This window comes from Oryzias latipes, chromosome 6 (assembly GCF_053564925.1).
Source record: "Oryzias latipes strain Hd-rR chromosome 6, Olatipes_Hd-rR_3.1".
NCBI classification, from domain to species: Eukaryota; Metazoa; Chordata; class Actinopteri; order Beloniformes; family Adrianichthyidae; genus Oryzias; species Oryzias latipes.
Window position 1 is genome coordinate 25,830,917 of NC_136242.1, and position 16,720 is coordinate 25,847,636.

Consider the following 16,720-nt stretch of genomic DNA (forward strand, 5'->3'; position numbering starts at 1 on the left):
GACTCATACACTAATTACCACACTAAATAGTCCTGAACAAATGATGGCCTTATGTCAGAACCTGCTCATTTTTACAACAGACAATTAAAATGTTTGTTCTGAACACTGGCTAAGATGTTATCAGAATAGGCACTTAGAAACTAAGCCAATGGGAGCATCTTGAAACAATTGGTGGTTTATGTGGGAATCCACTTTGGCAATGACCTCTAACCTTTAGTGTCGGTCAGTTTAAACAGTAATTAAGCATAATGCCATCATGTACAAGGGCCTGAAAACAAGAAGGATTTGGCTTGTGTAAATAATAGTCAATATGGCTTATCGAGGCATAAATAAAACAAATAGATTTATGGCCCAACCTACAAAATACAATTTTAAAATGAGAGGCTTAAATAAGGTTTTGGCAGTATTTTTTACGCAAGAAAAACACTCAAGAAACACAAGTAACGAGGTGTTTGACAAACCGACGAGAAACAGCAATGTCTAAACAGGTCAAGTGGAAAGATATGTCGCAAAGATAACACAGTTATCTGATTGAAAAAGCCAACTTATCATTAGTAAAAAACACAAACTAAATGACTGTAAAAAGTCTGTAGATGATGATAATCAAGAGTTTTTTGTTTTGTTTTTACTTTCTCGTGGTTGAACAATAATTTAAAGTTAATTAAAAGTTTAACAACATCAACATTGTGTAGTTATTTTTTAACATGTATTTGTACCTTTTAGATCTTCGAATAAACTATTGATTTTTGTTTGCGCCGTAAAATAATCAGCACAAAGGCTTCACAGAATGACAATTTTAAACCCCTGTGTTATTCAACATCAAATATTTTAAGAAATATGCAAAGAAAAAGGCAGGCTATTATTCCCTGGAGTCACCTACAGTTTGCTCATTCAAAACATCTTAAATCCTGTTGTAAGTCACTGAAGATCTGCTACGTATTATGGCACACCTGCTGTTTGATGTATAATTCCACCAATCCAACAGAAACAGGAAAGACATCCAGATTTTTTTGCCTGAACACCTAAGTTTAATGAAATCCCACACAGCCTGATAGACAATCCAGCTTTATACAATGAAGGGTTGATATTTTCATAATAAAATGTCCTCTAATGAGGCCAATTTGTGACAACTTTTGACCCAGCTATTTTTATAGGCTCATGCATTTGAAGAGGGTTGACTCACTTCAAGTATCATATTTAGGCACAATATAAACATTTCTTGAGGTTCTCATCAGGTTTTTAAGGTATTATTTTAATGGATTTTAAATTAAAATATTGAATAAGATTCTTTGTTTAGATGTTTAGATAGTGAAATTTGATCTCAGACAAACTTTGGAGCTCATCATGACACAATGTCATTGAGTGAAACCAATAATGTCCAGCAGACATTTTAAATGGCAGTTGTGCCATGCTTTTAATAAAAAAAATGTTTTTATGAATAACCAAAAACCAAATGAAGAGTGCCCAATTAAATTATTACTTAAATGTGAAAGCAGTATAAAAAATTGTTTTGATGTTTTTAGGAAATAAATTAAATTGAGCTTCCACTTCCTGCCTGTCTCATTTGTCCCAACCTAGAACTAGATTATTGAGTTTACTTGATACATTTTGGAAGTAGAAAATTAAGTAAAACCAGCCAGAGTCACCAAACCTATGTTTCTTATCTTTACAGGTAATTTTAAAAAAAGAATATGGTGAGTATATGTTTTCTGGAATAGGTTTCATTAATATATTCAATTGGTAAAATAAAAATAAAAAAGTTAGATTTTTTTTTTTAATCATTTTTGACAAACATTGTTATGATGAATTGAAAATTAGATTATTCTGCTGTGGGCATTTTTTAAAGGAAGACTAATATTATGTTCTTACTTATTACTGCTAAATAATCGCTGAAGAAAACTGAAATTGATTTTTTCAGAGTCATAGTTCATTTGGAGAAGCAAAAGATGAAATGTAAGCTGAGACAGAAAAACACAAATAAGTATTACCATCAATACACTGGTGTTTGTACTCCTGAAAAACTTTGGCTCTACAGCCAAACCAAACTGCTGCACAAAATAAATATATCTGTTATTATTATCGGTTATCTGGTTGCTATTAAAGTTATATGATAATTCTCGTAAAAGGTTAAAAATACAAATTTCTATTTTTTTTGTTTTTATTTCTGATGTTTTTAAAGAAATTTCTTGATTTAATGTAATAATAATATCTTGCAGTTCATACGATTATTTTGGCCTTCACCTCTGAAATTCCTTCATTAGTGTTACATTTAAATTATGTAAGTTTGTAGCACTTTAAAAAAAATTTCTTCTTCACTTTTTGGAGTTACATTTAACCTGTTTTTTATTATTATTATTTATCACGCACTATCTGTATTTAAAGGTTTTTTGACTGTCCCTCAAAAAAATGCTTGTATTACTTTTAGGAAGTTTAACCGTTCTTCTCCATTTATCTACTGAGCTGATTTAAAAAAAAAAAAAAAGCTATTTCACTTTGTCTTGTTTGCAGTGTCAGGCTGTGATCTAGCCATCCTCCTGACAAAATAAGTGCAGGTGGGTCCCAAAGGATGCAAGTCTCTGTTTTCTTGACATCAAGTTTCTTTCTGATTGGACTAACAAGGTAAAAATGAATCCATTACTGTTGTTTGGAGTATAGCCAACAGAATTTAAGGTAAAACCATTCTGACATCTGTCATTTTCAGATTTTATTGCAAATATTTTTTTTCTTGTGAGCCACTTTTTAGCTTAGATGGTGTTTATTAACTCCTCTTCCAAATAGAATAGAGTCCACAAAATATTTTGGCTCACAATCAGATGCAGTGGTATTTAGATGGAGTTGCAAGCGTGCAGCAGTTTGGAAGCCGCATATTTTGATACACTTTGTTATATGGCTGTGGGGGTTTAAATTATGAATTGTTAAAGCAACAACACAATTAGAAACATTTAACTTGATTGCACCAGTGTATTTGACATGTTTGTAGGCTGAAATGTTAAAATTGGAGGTAAAATTTACCAATGGGAATCAGGAAAAATAAAAAGGCGAATAAAATTGACAGAGATATGGTTTTGCAACAGTTTGTGCAGGACACAAATCTAAAATAACAAAAAAAAGAATGAAAAGACAGGAAATCAAATCTGTAAATGAATATTCATGCTTGCTGTAACTCTAACAAGCACACAGAGTCTTAAAATGTCTTTTCACAGTCTATAGACATGCAGTGGCTGTTCTTTGTTTGCTAACTGCATTTGCCTGATTGATTTTTGTTTGTGAATGGTTTGTTTTGAGAAGGGCCTTGGCATGGGGTATAAGGCATCATTTAATCCCTAGCACTATGAAAGAAAGGTGGAGAAACAATGAGAAAGCACGGCAGACCAAGCAAGCAACGATGCCTCTCAATGGTGATCATTTCGGCATTCTTTGGCACAGCACGCTGAACGGAATTTTTCTGGTTTAACTGTGCGCCTCAGTTACTGCCAGAAAGCCAACCAGCTGAAATGACTGTGTCATTTTTATGACCTTTCTTGAAAGATGTGTATACTATTCTGGGAAGAATGGAACTGTATGAATGTTTGTTTGCTTTTAGATGTTTATGTTAAGCTGGAACCAATGTATTTCAACCGTTTTGCAGCAGTTTAGCTGACATTACCTATCTATGTAAGCGCAACTTCTTATTAGAAGGCATGTCATTTTGGCCAAAGTATCTACGGTGGCCCTGAAGTGCAAATCATATCAACAAATTGCTATGCAAAAACCTTTGAAAAATCCCAACGGTTAAAAAGGCAAAACAAATATTTAAAAAATGTTTGTTTTAGAAATCAAAAAAAAAAAATTCCAGACACCAAAACATACTAAAAAATAAAAAAAAATGAGATAAAGGGTCTCTGTATCAATCAACAATAAATCCATGATTTTCCATACCTTGGTGATAGAAAACCAACCTTTTAATTGTCTAGCAAAAATGTAAACATATGATTACTCACTTGGAAGGTGTTACCTGCATCTAATAAATCTGAATGTGTTGGTTCATCATACTGTGCATCCTTTGCTCATACAAGCTACTTTTTATTTGGAATTCTGTAATACCTTTAGCAACAAATGTTTTGGTAGAAGATGATCTATGCCTGCACAACCTGCATTTTTTTTTAACTGTTTAAGGGGTTCAAACACTGTTATTAAGTTCCAAAATGATGGCAAATAAAACATTTACATATGCAGATCAAGGTTGTTAATTACTATTTTACCAAGACAAATGTTAGGTTGCTGGTCTGTGTTTAGCGTTCTCCTAAGTGAAATCATTTAATTTACCAAAAAAAAAAGGTCAGCAGCTCACTTTCTGGAAGAATTGCTGAAAGAAAAAACACTTTTTAAAATAAAATGTGTGTCTCTATTTAAACAAGAGTCCAATAGGATGGGATGAAACAACTGCAGATATAAAAAAAAACTTTTATATTTTATTTTGTATTGTATTTTATTTTATATTTTTTGACAGTTATTAGTTGAAGTACAAAAGTCCATCTACAAAGTAAATTACAGATTGCTAATATAAAACTGGCTTTTGAAAGAAAGTGTTTTTTTGTTTGTTTGTTTTTTTTCCCAGTTGTCCTAAAAATCATTAGCACAGACATTTATGAGTAAATTATGATTTAATTTGGCATTGTGCAATTAATGAACACAATCATGAAAAGCAAAGTTAATGACTAAACTTAGTTCAGGGAATAATTTAGCCTTACCATATACTTTTAACAAAAATCACTTCTGTTGAGGCAGATATCACTCAACGCCATCACACCGCCTCAACAGAAAGGCGTTATTCTAGCAATCAGCATAGCATTCGCTATGTCTTCCCCACACTTTGACCCTTTGATCCAGCTGCTGCATGCAGAATCTGGGCTCATTACTGAACATTGCTCTGCGGCTCCCCTGGTATGTGAAAATTGGCCTTCAGTTTGGATATTGTGTCAGGGCTGCAGGCTTAGAACAACACTGTGTCTTGGTTTTGTGAAACACCAGCCTAAAGTCTTGTTGCACAAACTTTACAAATCTGTCAAAGGTGGCATGCTGAATTGGGAATCAAATGCCTACTACTACAACTGCAGCAGGATCAATTTTCCCAGGTGCTTTCAAAATCATTTTACAACAAAGGAACAATGTAGTGTACACAGAATGTTCTAATTTTTGTTCTTAGTGGAGTCATGAAGCTTTTGAGCTTTGTAACCACAACAGTCATCTTGGAAAACAGAACATCCTAATTGCTGCCTTTAGACAGATTTTTATGCAGATTTTTCCATCATTGGGTTGGCAGCAGCAGCTCTACAATCCATTTTTGTTCCAAACTGGCTAAATTGGGCTCACCGGCATGTTCATTTTTCCATTAAACTTAAGTACCACCTCAATGTGAGTGGGCTCGCTGTCTCAAAATGGGCAAAACACATTTACTGTGGTTTTTTAAAAAGCCAGGTAGAGCACAAGCCACCAGTCCTACCGTTAGTTTCTGTAAATTGTGTTGACTCCAATTAAACTGCAAGCAAGAAGGTACTACGAATTGATGCCACTGCAAAAGATGCTACCAAACGGTATATTTAAAGAACATTTGACATAACAACAACATTACCTGGATTGTTTATTTCAAGTATCCAAAAAAAAAAATGTTGACCTAAATGATAGTTCCTGTTCTTTGACAAGTATTTCTTGTCCTTGCTGGGCGGCTGTGATGCAGCGGTGGGGCGGTCGACCCATGATCGTAAGATTGCAGGTTCAATTCCCGCCTTGCATGCCCATGAGTCGAAGTGTCCTTAGGCGAGACACTAAACCCCACCCTGCCTGTGGTGGGAGGTGAGTGAATGTATGTGTGTGCATGGGTGAATGGGACTGTGACTGTAAAGCGCTTTTGGCCTTCGAAAGAAGGTAGAAAGCGCTATATAAGTATACGCCATTTACCATTTACCATGCATTACTCATTTTATCTCTGTAATAGTTGTAAAAATGTTTCAATTGTCCTAATGCCAGCAGGCATCCATAACATAACAATGTCATGCAGCAGGCATAAAGAACCCAACTGAAAACTTAATACAGGACAGTGTTACAGGCACAGCCCTCTGCTTTGCTTTCATCCTGTTGTGTTTCACTTCAGTTAATTTCCTGATGATGTTCACCTGGGACTGCAGCTTCATCAGCTGTGACTGGCCGCCTGCTGGTCATGTGGTGCTCCTCTACCAGGAAGCCGGAGCCTATTAAAGCACACCTGGGAGCTGAGCCTGGCAGAGTCTGGTGAACTGTCTCTGGCTGACACTCACTGCGATCCTGACTCTCTTTTGGCTGCATGCTTCTGACTAAGCTGTTTTCCTCAGGTACGTGGTGGGAGGTTGTGATCAGGCAAGTTTGGGGCCCCATACATTTTCACACGCAGGCTGAACTTTGTTAGACACACCAGGTAAGGGGTTGGTGCCATTTCTTGTAATGTTTTGTATGTTTGTATTTAGACTAGTTAGGTAGTCTTTTGTTGTTCTTTTGATTTATGGGTTTAGTTGCAGAGTTAGGCCTGGTTTTGTTATATTGAGTTTATTTATTTGGCACAACCCAAACGTCACTTCCTCCCCCACAGGTAATTGTTTGCAGCAGCCTGAGTCTTTGAATATTATAAACCATATTTATATACATCATCCTTGACTACTTGTCTTATTTCATGGTTGTACTGTTGCGCCCTCCCCAGGGACGTAACAAGTGGGGGCTCGTCCGGGATCACGCAACCCTGGAGTAAGCAAGTGGTTTTTTTGTTGTTACCGTTTGCGTATTCTTGTAGAATCAATAATGAGCTTTACTTTGCAGGCGTTCCTTGATAGTCCGAGGATCGAAGTCCTTGAGTCTTGTCGTAAGGCCGACTTATTGTGTGTTGCCGCCCATTTTGGTATACCAGTGTCTAGACATGCCATTAAAAGAGAGCTCAGGGCTGAGCTTATAGAGCATTTAGTGGAGTTAAAGGTCCTTGTTGCCAGTGTCCCGTCTGTCTCTAAAGATGAAACTGCCGGTGTGGCTGTTGACAGCAACGCCGTGGGTGTTGTCACGCCTCCAGGAAAGGTAGAGGAGGCTGAGGTCCCTCCTGCGACTTTACCACGCTTTGATCCTTTGTCCCCCGAATTGGGGAGTTCTAGCAGGGATGCTAAGCTTAAGCTTCGCCTCACGCGGCTACGTCTGGAGACAGAGGAGAGGGAGAGAGAAAGAGAGCGACGGGCAGAGTATGAGCTCCGCCTGCAGGTTCGCAGGATGGAGATTGAGGCGGACAAGGAAGTCCGGCTGAAGCAGCTGGAGGTTGAGGCTTTGCAACACTCTGCAGCACAGTCTTCGATGGCAGACACTGCTACTGCTTTAGCGGTTTCTAACGGGAAAAGGGGGTTTGATGTAAGCAGAAACATAGCGATGGTGCCTACGTTTCGTGAGTCTGAGGTGGATTCCTACTTTAAAGCTTTTGAACGTGTGGCAATAGCTCTTGACTGGCCAGAGGACATGTGGTCCATATTGCTTCAATGTAAGCTGGTGGGAAAAGCTCAGGAAGTTGTATCCTCTCTTTCTGTTGCTGACAGCTTACAATACACAGTGCTGAAAGAGTCTATATTGCGTGCCTATGAACTTGTACCAGAAGCATACAGGCAGAAATTTAGGAATCACAAGAAACCTAGTGGTCACACATTTGTTGAGTTTGCAAGAGAAAAAAGTGTTCTCTTTGACAAGTGGTGTTCGGCCAGTGAAGTTCAAAACAATTTTGAGTCTCTCCGTCAGCTTGTTCTTCTTGAGGACTTTAAGGGTTCATTACCAGAGAAAGTCGTTGTGTTCCTCAATGAACAAAAAGTTACATCATTGTCAAAGGCAGCAGTGATGGCTGACGAGTTTGTTTTAACCCATAAGACTGTGTTCTTGTCTCATTCTGAAGGGTTAGCAAGACCCCGCCCTCTGAGAGTGGAGCCTAGATCGTTTCCTCAGGATAAGCCCAGAGAACTATCAACTTCCCCTCGTGGTAGTCGTGAATGTTTCTACTGCCATAAAAGGGGCCATGTTGTTGTAGATTGTCCTGGTCTGAAACGCAAATTGTCATCCACATCACCTCAACCTAAAGGCATGGGTCTGCTCAAAAGTTTGCCAGGTATGGACAAGCCTCAAACTTTAGACCCATGTTTCAAACCTTTTGTGTCTCAGGGTTTCATTTCAGAAACAGGCCATCCAGACAACCAACAGCCGGTGACTATGCTGAGAGACACGGGCGGCTCACAATCTGTCATACGGGAAGGAATATTGCCATTAACTGAGGGCTCTTCATGTAAGTCTAATGCAATAGTCCAAGGGATTGGCATGAAATACCTTTCAGCTCCTTTGCATCTTCTTCACGTGCGTTCTTCTCTTGTTGAGGGCTTCTTTAAAGTAGCAGTTCTCCCTGCTCTGCCCATTTCAGGTGTGGATTTCATTCTCGGAAACGACATAGCGGGTGGAAAGGTTGTACCAGCTCCTGAGGTGACAGAAAACCCTGTTGTGGACTTAGGTGTTGAGAATCCACAGCCAGGTTTTGAAGGTTTCCCTCATTGTGTTGTCACCAGGGCTCAAACACAGAAGTACGGTCTTGATTTGTCTGATTCCTTTCTTGCTGGAGAATGTGTTTCGGTGAAGGGCAGATCTAGCAGATTGCCTAAGGTTTCACCTAAGTCTTTAACATCGTGTCCTACAACAGTTGAATTACCAGCTACACGAGAAGAATTCATCGCAGCACAGAAGGAAGAAACATCCATTAAGAAATGTCATGCGCTTGTTCTTTCTCTTACAGAGGCTGAGAAAATGAAAACTGCATATTTTTACAATGATGGCTTACTAATGCGCCGATGGACAAGCGGAAACCCTAGTGAGGACTGGGCAGTGACTAATCAGGTGGTTGTGCCTACAGTCTTTCGTCCTCAGGTGTTGATGCTGGCTCATGATCACCCGTGGTCGGGACACCTGGGGGTTACAAAAACCTATGATCGTGTCCTTAAACATTTCTTTTGGCCTGGACTCAGGTCGGATGTCATTCATTACTGTCGCACTTGTCACATATGTCAGTTAGCAGGAAAACCAAACCAAGTAGTTCCTCCTGCCCCCCTCGTTCCTATTCCTGTGCATGAGGAACCATTCGAGAGGGTCATTGTCGATTGTGTGGGACCACTGCCGAAGGCAAAAACCGGAAACCAGTTTATACTCACCATCATGTGTGCATCTACAAGGTTCCCTGAAGCGGTCCCTTTGAGGAGAATAACAGCTAATGTTATTACTAAGGCTTTGGTGAAGTTTTTCTCTGTGTTTGGTCTACCAAAAGTAATACAAACAGATCAAGGCACTAACTTCAAGTCCAAGGTTTTTAAAGAAGTATTAAAAGGATTGAATATCCGTCATGTCACATCTAGTTCCTATCATCCGGAGAGCCAAGGAGCACTAGAACGATTTCATCAAACACTGAAGTCAATGGTCCGCAAGCATTGCCTGGCTTCTCGTATGAGTTGGGATGAGTCCCTTCCCTTTTTGATGTTTGCTGCCCGTGGAGCAGTACAGGAGTCTCTGGGATTCAGCCCTGCTGAATTAGTGTTTGGACATCAGGTCAGAGGACCACTACAGATTCTACAGGAGAGATTAGTGGATCTTGAGAAGCCTGTTCGACATTTCCCTGAGTATGTTGTAGAGTTACGAGAGCGACTGAAAAAAGCATGTTCCCTCGCTCGTGACACTCTAGCCTCCTCTCAGGAAAAGATGAAAGGACACTTCGACAGAAAAACAGTGGTTCGCTCTTTTCAGCCCGGTGATCAAGTCCTACTTCTCTTACCTATACTCGGTTCTGCGTTGTCTACCAGGTTTTCTGGTCCATACATAGTTGAGAAAAAACTCAGTGAGACAAACTATGTACTTAAGACGCCTGACCGTCGACAGAAAACTAGAGTATGTCATGTAAACATGATGAAAAGGTATTGTTCAAGGGAAGGTGAAACCCTGGGGTCCACAGCTAGTTCTTCAGTTTCACCTGTTGTTCCAATAGCTACAGCCATTACAGAGTCTAGTTCGGCTGGGCTGGGGCTATGTGAAAAAACATCAGGGGTGGCTAGGCTTAACAACTCAGAAATACTGTCCAACCTCCCCCTGTATTTATCACATCTTTCTGACTGTCATAGGAATGACATCCAAGAGCTCATTTCTTGCTTCCCGGATCTTTTTGGTGACATCCCTACGAGGACTACTGTTGTGTCTCATGACATTACTTTGACCAAGCCCGATCCAGTCAAGCAGCATGCTTATCGGGTCAATCCAGTAAAGCGAGGGATATTGAAGCAGGAGGCGAATTATCTCCTTGAACATGGCTTTGCAGTCCCAAGCCATAGTCCCTGGAGCTCTCCCTGCTTACTGGATACTAAATCGGATGGCAGTCCAAGGTTCTGCACTGATTTTAGGAAAGTAAATGCCGTGACAGTGCCAGACGCATATCCATTACCTTTAATGGATGACTGTATTGATGAAGTTGGTCCTGCCACATATGTTACCAAGTTGGACATGTTGAAGGGTTACTGGCAAGTTCCCTTAACTGCAAGGGCTTCTGAGATTTCCGCCTTTGTGACACCAGATCACTTTCTACAGTACACGGTAATGCCCTTTGGATTGTGTAATGCTCCGGCTACGTTCCAAAGACTCGTTAACAAAGTCCTTGGTGATGTGCGGAACTGCCGAGCATATTTAGATGACATTGTTGTGTATTCTGATGTCTGGTCTAACCATCTTGCTACATTGAGGGATGTGTTCGAACGTTTATCAGCGGCATCCCTCACTCTAAACCTTGCCAAATGTGAATTCGGTAAGGGTACCATCCTGTATCTTGGTCAGCAGGTAGGTGGAGGACGTGTGTGTCCTGCTGACGTAAGGGTGTCTGCTATTATTGCATTTCCGGTTCCTACAGGTCGACGGGAACTGAGAAGATTCTTAGGAATGGCCGGATATTATCGACGTTTCTGCAGAAATTTCTCATCTGTGGCCTCTCCTCTGTCAGCTCTTACCAGCCCCTTAAAACCGTTCATATGGTCTAATGAGTGCCAACACGCTTTTGACGGCCTGAAAGCCATGCTTTGCTGTCCTCCTGTGCTGTCTGCTCCCGTTTTTTCAAAACCTTTCAAGCTGGAGATAGACGCCAGCGCGGATGGTGTTGGTGCTGTTCTCCTACAGGAGGATGACTCAGGAATAGACCACCCAGTGAGCTACTTCTCGAAGAAGCTCAATGATCATCAGAAGAGGTACTCCACCATTGAGAAAGAGGCTCTGTCATTACTCCTGGCGTTACAGCATTTCGAGGTATATGTTGGCTCAAGTACAGTACCAGTTAAGGTCTTTACAGATCATAGTCCCTTGGTATTTCTTAGGCGGATGTCTAACCACAACCAGCGCCTTATGCGTTGGGCGCTGTTCATACAGGACTACAACCTCGAGATGCACCACAAGAGGGGTTCTGAAAATGTTATCGCTGATGCCTTATCGCGATCTGTGTAGGCAAGTTTTTTTTTTTTTTTGTTTGTTTGTGTGGTCTGGACTTGTAAGGGTGGGGGTGTTACAGGCACAGCCCTCTGCTTTGCTTTCATCCTGTTGTGTTTCACTTCAGTTAATTTCCTGATGATGTTCACCTGGGACTGCAGCTTCATCAGCTGTGACTGGCCGCCTGCTGGTCATGTGGTGCTCCTCTACCAGGAAGCCGGAGCCTATTAAAGCACACCTGGGAGCTGAGCCTGGCAGAGTCTGGTGAACTGTCTCTGGCTGACACTCACTGCGATCCTGACTCTCTTTTGGCTGCATGCTTCTGACTAAGCTGTTTTCCTCAGGTACGTGGTGGGAGGTTGTGATCAGGCAAGTTTGGGGCCCCATACATTTTCACACGCAGGCTGAACTTTGTTAGACACACCAGGTAAGGGGTTGGTGCCATTTCTTGTAATGTTTTGTATGTTTGTATTTAGACTAGTTAGGTAGTCTTTTGTTATTCTTTTGATTTATGGGTTTAGTTGCAGAGTTAGGCCTGGTTTTGTTATATTGAGTTTATTTATTTGGCACAACCCAAACGTCACTTCCTCCCCCACAGGTAATTGTGGGGGAGGAAGCCTGAGTCTTTGAATATTATAAACCATATTTATATACATCATCCTTGACTACTTGTCTTATTTCATGGTTGTACTGTTGCGCCCTCCCCAGGGACGTAACAACAGCAATAAAATATGTTTTTAAATCCAGATGTGCAATGGTATTGCTTGACTATTACAATAACAGTTTAGTCATATTTATTCCCTTTTTGGGGGGGGGGGCTTCAGGATAAATATGGCATTGAAGGCAGATGACAGAGCACTGCCAAAACAATATGCTGCTGTTGTTTTTTCAATCAAACCTGTAGACAAACGCTGTATAAATTGTAAAGCCTGCTGCGTATAAATGAGTCAAATGAAAACAAAGTATTTCTTGGGAATTTTCAAAACTGCTTTAATATAATAATGGGGCCAAACAAAAAGGATAGATTATGCAGATAATCAGATTCCAGCGTAACCAACTTTTTAATTAGCAAATCATATACCTAGATCTGGAAAATTGCTCTTGAGCTTCTGGGGATTTGAATTTTTTTTAAAATATGCAAAATGCTTCCACTCAGTCCAAACAAGCAGTTTACAGTGTGTAGGAATGATAAGAGCTTCAGGGTCAAGAATCCTGATGGGGAAAAAATTATTTGTCTCATTTGGCCTTTGTACCCATTTTTTTCTTCCAAAGTTTATTTCTTACTTCCTAGCTTTAATCCTACTCTTTACTATTAAACTATTCTGGTCAAAGTTTTTAATCAGGCAGAAATAAAAAAATAAAAAAAACCTGTTCTGTTCTACTTGTATTTAATTTTAACCCATAAGTTGTGAGGTCAATTCCATAACCATGAAAAAATCTTTTAGCCTGTGAGAGTTTTGAATGTATCACATGTTTGTTAATAAGCCTGAAAAATAAAACCACTTCAATCTTAAACTATTTGAAGCTTTTAAATCTTTCCATTAGTCATGCCTGAAACCTGATTCCACTTTGGGCAGCTAGTTTGCTGTTGCAGAGAACTCCCTCTAATGCATTTACAAATGTTCACTCAATCATTTCATCATTTGGAACATTGTCGTTTAGTTTAGCAGCAGTTCCAAAGCTTCCCATTTCCAGATAGGCTGCCTCCAGCTGTATTTGCCTCCTCTGCCCTTGACGTCCTTGTTCTGCATATCTAATCCTTCACTCACCCCCTCACTTTCCCTTTTCACAACCCTTTCCTCTTCCCTTACTGTCAAGAGCGCCTCTGTGTGTGAATTTTACAGGTTCAGAGATCAAAGCGGAGAATCCCAGTGGAGATAAAGATAAAGAGAAAATGAAAGCAAAGAAAGAGTTTGAAATCCCCTCCAGTCTCCATATTTAGATGTTTGTCATCACTTTGTTTATGTATTTTATTGCAGCCTTTCGTTGCTTCTTAGCTTGCCAGGGTTCTGCTCCCAGTCTCTTTGTTTGGACTGCTTAAGTAACCGGAACAGGACAAAATGTCAACAAATATGTACTCACATTCTGCTCCAATTTTCCCTCCTTCCCTCTCAACTTTAATTTTTTTTAGAGCACAAAGTAAAACTCACATTGGCACAAGAAGCATAAATGTTACAGCCTTTTGAAAACTTCCTATCCATCTTAGATTTATGTTAAACAGTTTATTACATTCCTTTTTTCCACGTTAGACATTTGCACAATTCTGTGCCTTGTTCATATAGGATATTTGTAATTAGTTTATTTTATTGGGGGGGGGGGGTTAAATACAATCAGTTTAGTGTAACAACTATGGTTGTTAGTAAGCTCAGGCACAAGTTTCAATTACTGTAAAATTATTCCAATTTTTTTCCTACTTTTTAGTATAATATAATAATTCCTCCCCAAAAGTGGGTGACTTCGAATTTCTGTACAGCAGAATTTGTCTTTTTTATGCTAGTGCGAGCTCTGTGTTGGTTGGTGTTGCAGAGCAGATGGTGTCGAGCAATGGGCAGGGAACAGTTGGTCTTAATTAACCTTTTCATTCTGTGGTATCATTAATGTCTATCGGGTGTTGTCACCAGAGATGTGCTTGGGCTGAAGAAAATGAGGTCAGGGTGCAAACGAAGAGATGAGCAGTGAGAGGAGAGTGCAGGGGCAGAAAAGTGAACACTGGTACAAAGAGAGGCGAGTTGAGAGTCAGGGCAAAGCAAAGAGTAATGCATGGAGGAGGGTGGACTTTGACCTTGTGAGAATGAAAGATGAAGTGAGGCAGTTTAGGCTTGGTCACATCTGTGTTTCAACCATGAAACCCATGCTGCTTCACTGAGCAGAGCCAAATTCAGGGTGAACTTTTGACCTGCATTTTGACAAACACGAAAATGTTGTTCTGTAACATGACAGCAAAAGCATATTAGAAAAAAAGAACTGCTTCAGAAGCATCTGAAATGTCACAGTCTAGTTCTTTCTCTGCAGTGAAATTTTGCACAGGATGCAATGCTTTTTGTCAAGAGGACTTTGTTTATTTTTTTAAATGTCTCATATTTTGCAGCTAAAACCTCCTGCATGAAACACCGTTAAGCTAAATTCACACCACCCTAGGAAACACGAGTTAAAGCGACCACTTTCAGTGAAAAGTCTATGTACCACAGATCAATGCACATTTCAGGGTTTTGTGTTTACGTATAGCTCAACCCATTTTAAAGACCGTTTTCAAACTCTACATACAAAACATATGGCTACTAAACGCGCGTTGACACTTTACCTAGGTTGAACTTTGGTAAATAAGGGACTCGAATTTGGTAATGACATATGAATGGCGTCATTTTTAATTCACAGAAGTGCCAACTGTTTAAAAATTGATCATGCAGGACAAATTAATTGTTGCGGTTTGTTCCCAGACAGTATTATATGCTCCCAGGTCGTTTATATATTGGAATATAGCTGTAAAAGATAAAGCCTGGAGCAACATTCGTGAATTTTGCACCACATTGACATTTTGCACCGAGCCTCCTTCCACAGTAGGTGGCAGACATGCACTCGTAAACAGTAGCAAGAGAGGAAGATTCCGCTCCATGCTTGTCCAGTGTGAACACCATGGGCTAAACGTGAGTTCAAGAATGTGCATCACATGTCCGGTGTTAACATAGCTATAGAATGCAGTGGTTACTGTAGTTTTATTTATTTATTTATTGTATTTTTTTAAACACAAAATTTTCCCTTTCAATGTGAAAACATGAGTATCTTGAGAACTCTTATGTAGTTTGTGTACAGCACACCTGCAAGACATGTATTCAAATACAAGAGATACCAATCTTTTTATACACACCAGTTTTTTAATTATTTTTTTCTCAGCTGTTTTTGATATCTAAACGATTACGCAACAAATAGAAACTAAAAACTGTAGTCAAATGTCATAAAATAATATCCTAATATTTATGATTTTTAATGCTTTCAACATAACGCACAGTTTTGAATGGAAGCATTTTGTTTGGAAGACATATATTTTTATTGCATCCTGTGTTGAAGAATTAACATGACAACTCCAGTGAACTAAATTTCCATAAACACTAAGCCCTTTATTCGACAGTGCTGAAATTTCCTCAAATAGGGGTTTAAGGTTACCTTTTTTTCAATGATTTCAATGAAAGTAATGTGAAGCGTTAACATATCTTGGAGCTATTCTGATTAACCTGAGTGGAAACATTCTGCAGTCTATCGGGCATAGCTGCTCTGACTTTGTTCAGCTTCGTTGAGGTCGACACCCGCTCATTGTTGTTCGCCCCTTTGACTTTGTCCAAATTAACTGCTGCCTCCCATGAATCTAAAGGTGTTGAAACCTGCAAATTGCCACCGTTGGCTATATTTCATTTATTTTCTGCTTGAGATTACAATAAATGCCATCTTCTTGAAAAGCTGTGATGTCTTTGAGACAAATATCTGGGACAAATGAAGCTTTTTGCAAAGTTAAACAAAAGAGATATTGAGGTCATGGAGTGTTATGTTGGAATTACTGGAATGAAGGGTGAGATATTTAGGTCATATTTAGTATCTATTGTTTATAAACAGGGACAGATACCATTAAAGCTTAACACCTTTAATGCAAATTGCTTATTTCCAATAACAAAGCAAATATTGGAATAATCATTTATGGTCTTGATTAAAGCAGTAGATTAAGGAAACTGATGTTGATCATTTGCATTTGTCTTTTTAGGACCGTCTTCCAGTAACATTCTTTTCAATACTTGGATCCACATTGTCCAGCGTTTCTTGCTACAGACATAACCCATGTACATAACATTTACCTCACATCCCTGACTGAATAGATCCTGTTATAGCGTATAATTCCTCCCTGGGTGGGAAGCCACGCTGGTTGGCAATCATTTGTCATGTTCAGGGATAATCAGAGATGTTGTTGTTTACACATCTCCAATTTCCCTAGAAGGAAAGCCCAGCAGTAATAATGTTCTCAACCTTAACATTTACAAAGATGGATGGGGCTGAACAACCTTTACCTGTTGTAAAAGATGAAGCAGCCTGTTGCTCGCTTGATATGGCAGCTCATTAAGACACAATTATCAGAGTCTTCCTTCAAACATTTTGAAGAAGATGCAGAGTCCTGACCTGGATTGCAGCTGAGTTCATACCAAATATGACTCCCTGTAAA

General features: G+C 39.5%; 1 long non-coding RNA gene across 1 annotated transcript; it reads left to right on the forward strand.

Moving 5' to 3' along the window:
• Positions 1-2,424: 2,424 nt before the first annotated feature.
• On the forward strand, positions 2,425-8,609 carry LOC110015381 (uncharacterized). Its single transcript, XR_013656447.1, has 2 exons — positions 2,425-8,308; positions 8,441-8,609. It is a non-coding gene; the product is annotated as an uncharacterized LOC110015381 (long non-coding RNA).
• The last annotated feature ends 8,111 nt before the right edge of the window (positions 8,610-16,720 follow it).